This window comes from Eretmochelys imbricata, chromosome 6 (genome assembly GCF_965152235.1).
Source record: "Eretmochelys imbricata isolate rEreImb1 chromosome 6, rEreImb1.hap1, whole genome shotgun sequence".
NCBI classification, from domain to species: domain Eukaryota; kingdom Metazoa; phylum Chordata; order Testudines; family Cheloniidae; genus Eretmochelys; species Eretmochelys imbricata.
Window position 1 is genome coordinate 72,104,920 of NC_135577.1, and position 6,000 is coordinate 72,110,919.

Consider the following 6,000-nt stretch of genomic DNA (forward strand, 5'->3'; position numbering starts at 1 on the left):
ACACTGGCCCAGTCATATAAATGGCATAGCTGGACTCACCTGAAAGCAACAAACACAATCACACAGACTCTACCCAGCCTCACATGCCAACATGACAATATGCACATATGTCCACACAGCCCTTCACAGCCTCTTCTTGCGTAGAAGGAAAAGCCTGTGCAGTTTGTACTGGATTGTATGTGCTAAGGACCTTCTCTGAAGCTATAAATATACCAGTAGAAAAAAACCTTTGTTCAGTAAAGGTTGCAGGCACATAATCAATGATTTTAGTGGATAGGCAGAACATCTCAGACAGGGGAGTCAAATGCACTAACTTTTATTTCTCTTCTGCTTCCTGGTTGGTCCCCACTCTCCACCCTCCCCCAGCTAAAGTGACAAACAAGTGTTAATAGTGGGTGAATGCCCCTACTCTTAGATTATCATAATTCAGGATCCCCTTGGCGAATTCACTTCAAATTTTACAGAAAAGTTTTGCCCTGGTTCCAGGCCTCAAGTACCCAATTTGAGGCAGATATTACTATTGTGGTGGATTTTAGGGGCAAGGTATAGGACAACACAGTTTATAATGGAAGCTCAATCACAATCTCAATATAAAATAGTTCTTAGTTTAACAAAGCTAATGCAAATCACTTTACATGTAACTTAAATATTAGGCTGCTAAATGCTTTCCTCTCTCATTGCTCTCTGTTCTACCTTCAGCTTCTGTGTCTTCATTGTGATTGCAGAATTACTTACTGTCAGGTTTCAGAGTAACAGCCGTGTTAGTCCGTATTCGCAAAAAGAAAAGGAGTACTTGTGGCACCTTAGAGACTAACCAATTTATCTGAGCATGCTCGGGGGTCACATAACTAGTTAGCATGCCAGAGTCTCGTTCGTTATTGGAATTAACCAGACAAATCGCTCCACCAACTAAGAACGGCCATGCACCACCACCCACAGAATCGAGAAAGAGCTATCAATCTGTCAATCCGTTCCGTGTCCGGGCTGGGTGAGGTTTGGCATGCTAACTAGTTATACGATCCCCGAGCATGCTCAAATAAATTGGTTAGTCTCTAAGGTGCCACAAGTACTCCTTTTCTTTTTACTTACTGTCCTAACTTTGGGCATGTCTACACTACGAAATTAGGTCAATTTTATAGAAGTCGATCTTTAGTAACTGATTTTATACAGTCGATCATGCATGTCCTCACTAAGCACATTAGGTTGGCGGAGTGCGTCCTCAATAGCGTGGCTAGCATCGACTCACGGAGTGGTGCACTGTGGATAGCCATGCCACAGTGCCCGCTGCCCAGTGGAATTCTGAGTTAAGCTCCCAATGCCTGATGGGGCAAAGACATTGTCGCGGGTGGTTTTGGGTACATGCGGGTGGTTTTGGGTACGTGATCGTCCCCCTCTATTCGACATTGGTGAGGCCTCATCTGGAGTACTGTGTCCAGTTTTGGGCCCCACACTACAAGAAGGATGTGGATAGATTGGAGAGAGTCCAGCGAAGGGCAACAAAAATGATTAGGGGTCTAGAACACATGACTTATGAGGAGAGGCTGAGGGAGCTGGGATTGTTTAGCCTGCAGAAGAGAAGAATGAGGGGGGATTTGATAGCTGCTTTCAACTACCTGAAAGGGGGTTCCAAAGAGGATGGCTCTAGACTGTTCTCAATGGTAGCAGATGACAGAACGAGGAGTAATGGTCTCAAGTTGCAGTGGGGGAGGTTTAGATTGGATATTAGGAAAAACTTTTTCACTAAGAGGGTGGTGAAACACTGGAATGCGTTGCCTAGGGAGGTGGTGGAATCTCCTTCCTTGGAAGTTTTTAAGGTCAGGCTTGACAAAGCCCTGGCTGGGATGATTTAACTGGGAATTGGTCCTGCTTCGAGCAGGGGGTTGGACTAGATGACCTTCAGGGGTCCCTTCCAACCCTGATATTCTATGATTCTATGATTCTTCAGTCTCCCCTCCCTCCCTCCCTCCTTCCTTGAAAGCAACGGCAAACAATCATTTCACGCTTTTTTTTTCTGGGCTATCTGTGCAAACACCCTGGCACGACAAGCATGGAGCCTGCTCAGCTGCGCACTGCTGTTGTGAATATTGCAAACACCTTGCGCATTATCCTGCAGTATGTGCAGAGCCTAGCTAGGAGCCGCCAGCATGAGGAAGATTGTGAGGAGGACACGGACAGAGACATTCCTGAAAGCAAGGGATGTGACAATTGGGATATCATGGTGGTACTGGAGCATGTTGATACAGTGGAACGCCGATTCTGGGCCCGGCGAACAAGCGTAGACTGGTGGGACTGCATAGTGTTGTGGGTATGACATGATTCCCAGTGACTGCAAAACGTTCGCATGCGTAAGGCCACTTTCATGGAACTTTGTGAGTTGCTTTCCCCTGCCCTGAAGAGCAGGAATACCAAGATGAGACCTACCCTGACAGTTGAGAAGCAAGTGGCAATAGCCCTGTGGAAGCTTGCAACATCTGACTGCTTAAAAGTCTACTATGATCCCCTATTAAGTCAGTAATCTACTTGGAGTGTGCAAATCTACTGGGGGGGCTGCTGTGATCCAAATAGCCAAGGCAATCAATACCCTTCTGCTAAGAAGGGTAGTGAATCTGGGAAATGTGCAGGTCATAGTGGATGGTTTTGCTGCAATGGGGTTCCCTAACTGTGGTGGGGCAATAGACGGAACGCATATCCCTGTCTTGGGACCAGACCACCAAGGCAGCCAGTACATAAACCACAAGGGCTACTTCTCAATGGTGCTGCAAGCACTGGTGGATCACAAGGGCCATTTCAACTATATCAGCATGGGATGGTCGGGAAAGGTGCATGACGCTCGCACCTTTCGGAACTCCGGGCTGTTCAGAAAGCTGCAAGAAGGGACTTACTTCCCAGACCGGAAAATTACCATTGGGGATGTTGAAATGCTGATAGTTATCCTTGGAGACCCAGCCTACCCCTTGCTCCTATGGCTCATGAAGCCAGACACAGGCAGCCTGGACAGCAGAAAGGAGCAGTTCAACTATCAGCTGAGCAAGTGCAGAATGGCGGTAGAATGTGCCTTTGGCTGTTTAAAAGGGCGCTGGTGCAGTTTGCTGAGTAGGTTAGACCTCAGCAAAAGCAATGTTCCCATTGTTATTGCTGCTTGCTGGGTGCTCCATAATATCTGTGAGAGTAAGGGGGAGATGTTTGTGGCATGGTGGGAGGTTGAGGCAAATCGTCTGGCGGCCAATTTTGAACAGCCAGACACTAGGGCAATTAGAAGAGCACACTGAGGTGTGCTTTGAAAAACAGTTTCATGACTGACCAGGCTACAATGTGACAGTTGTGTATGTTTGTCTTTGACGCAAAGCCGCCCCCTTTGGTGAATGTACTTCCCTGTAAGCCAATCCCTCTCCCTCCCCCACCTTCGACCACAGCTGGCACATTAAAAAAAAATTGAGGTCACTGACAACGCTGACTAGTAAAAGGAAGCCTGGGTGTACAAAGTGTTTGATAACGGGGTGAGGTGGGGGAGGAGGGAAGGACAAGGCCACATTGCTTATTGTAGCCACACTACAAATCAAAGCTGGTTGAATGACAGCCTTCTGTTGCTTGGGCCATCCCCGGAGTTGAGTGGCTGGGTGCCCGGAGCCTCCCCCCCACCCCCACGTTCTTGGGAATCTGGGTGAGAAGGATATGGAACTTGGGGGAGGAAGGGAAGCGGTTATACAGTAGATGCAGCAGTAGTCTGTACTCTAGTTGCCTTTCCTGTCTTTCCACTAGACACCTCATCATGTCCGTTTGCTCCCCCATTAGCCTTAGCATCTCCTCCTACGTGTTCCAATCACGCTCACTGTATGCCTCTGCCACCAAATGCCTCCACGCATTCAGCTGTGCCCTATCAGGGTGGGAGGACTGCATGAGCTCTGAAAACATGTCATCACAAGTGTGTTTTTTTCACCTTCTAATCTGTAATAACCTCAGGGACAGAGTTGATGTGGAGAGCATAGAAGCATTTGCAGCTGCGGGGGGGGGGGGGGAGTGGGAAAGTAGACTTTTAAGAATGTACATTTTTGAGAACAAAAGGGAGTCTCTCTCACAGTGAATCAAGCAATTCACAGCAGACAGCACATGTGTTTAGGTACAAGGTCACATTTTGCCTTTTATATTGAGCACCTGCCAGTATGGTGACGCATCACACAGGGCTGGGCAATGGAATTCGATTTGCCAGAAGCCATGGTAAGCCAAATGGTATGCGGAGTTGGCTTCTTCCATGTTCATAACATGTGGGAATGGTTTCAAACTGCAGCACCCTCCTTTCCCATAGAACCAATGCCAGTTGTGTTTGCCATTTAAAAGGAGGGGCTGTGGTTGCCGTTTAAAAGGAGGGGCTGGAGTTTTGGGGTGGATGTGCAGCACACCCCTCTCCCCCCACCTGTCTATTCTCCGGGATGATCACTTTTAGCCAAGCACAAACAGCCCAGCATGCCCGGGGTCTAATGTGTCGGGGATCACCAAACAGAGGGGATTACTGTTCTCTTACAAAACTTCCCCTATTTCAACCATGAATGATATCACTCTCCTGAGGCTGACACAGAAAGGTAAAGACCAAACGTTGCATGAATGTGACCAAAACCCAGGACCATTCGCTGCCATGCTTTGTGCTGCAATGATTCCAGACTACTTGCTACTGGCTTGGCGTGGTAAAGTGTCCTACCGTGGAGGACAAAATAAGGCAGCCCTCCCCAGACACCTTCTGCAAAGGCTTTCAGAGTAACTTCAGGAGAGGGGGCAGGAAGAAGGTGGGTGGAATGAAACTATTTTTAATTTTTATGCACCTTCTGGTTGCAGGCAGGACCAGAAATTTGAAGTGTCGAAAGAGTGTGACAAAGTCTGTTCTTGCAGCATTCCTCAGTGAAATACTAGAAATCTCACCTAGAACTTTAGCCTAAATTTGTCGCCTCAACAGGTTAAAATGAGCATCCACAAGTCTGAATGCTTGCCCAAACCAAATCTTTGAACCATTTGAGATTCACCATCATTAGATGTAATAATCATACTTCCTCCTAATCCTAGCTCACTATGAAAAACAAAAAAGGTGATGAGAAAGGAAGGGTCTGCTCATTTTCAGACTTCAAAAAGGAAAAAAAAAAAGGAAGGGGAGGTTACAGTACAGACATCAAGGCAAAATAAGGTCAAGAATAAAGCATCTCCAAACACAGGAGAACAGGCCCAAAGACAGGACTTTAACATCTTCCCTGCTTTCTTCCCACAAACTTTCTAGTTTGGGTCATTAAAAAAATACCAACCCTTAATAGCTGGATCCCCTAAAAGAGGCTGAATCTAGACCGAAGTGGGTTTCAAAAGCATTGTAAGAACTTGCTCCACAAAGATCTGCAGGGGAACAGGCGGCAGAATTAGCTCACAGGGGAGATTGTGCAGATATGGCACATAAAGCGCTGTCCTTGGGTGACAAAGTTTCCCAGCATAGGCTTTTGTCAGCACAACGCAGCAGCAGCAACATGAGTCGATCTGAGTGAAGCCACTCTGAAATAGCAAATGCATAACTGCCCTGATGGCAGAGCCCTTCCTTTTGTGGCCATTGTTGTCAGGGGGTGTTTTGTTTGTTTGTTTTTGGAAGGATACACTTCGTCCTTGAGATTTTTTTTTTTTTTTTTTTTTTTTTTGGACAACTAGCATTTGGGGCAATGCCATAGATTCCATCAACACAGGAGCCTGCTGAGGCTTTTCTTCCTAGCACCAAGCCCCCAGCCTGTGAGACCAGCGTGGTGTCGCCTGATCTTTCCAAATGAAATTAGGAAAATGAGCTGTCTGACTTGCATCTGCCTTGCACTGCACGAAATGGCATTACAGAGAGGGCTCATTTGCTGGAAAAAGTAATAAATGTAATTTCCTACATGAATTAGCTGTGCCACACTAGCTCCAAAAGAAAAAAAAAAGAAGAGAGCCCACTGCCCATAAAATAAACAAAACCACAGCAGCCCCTCAGCTTCCAAAGGAGGA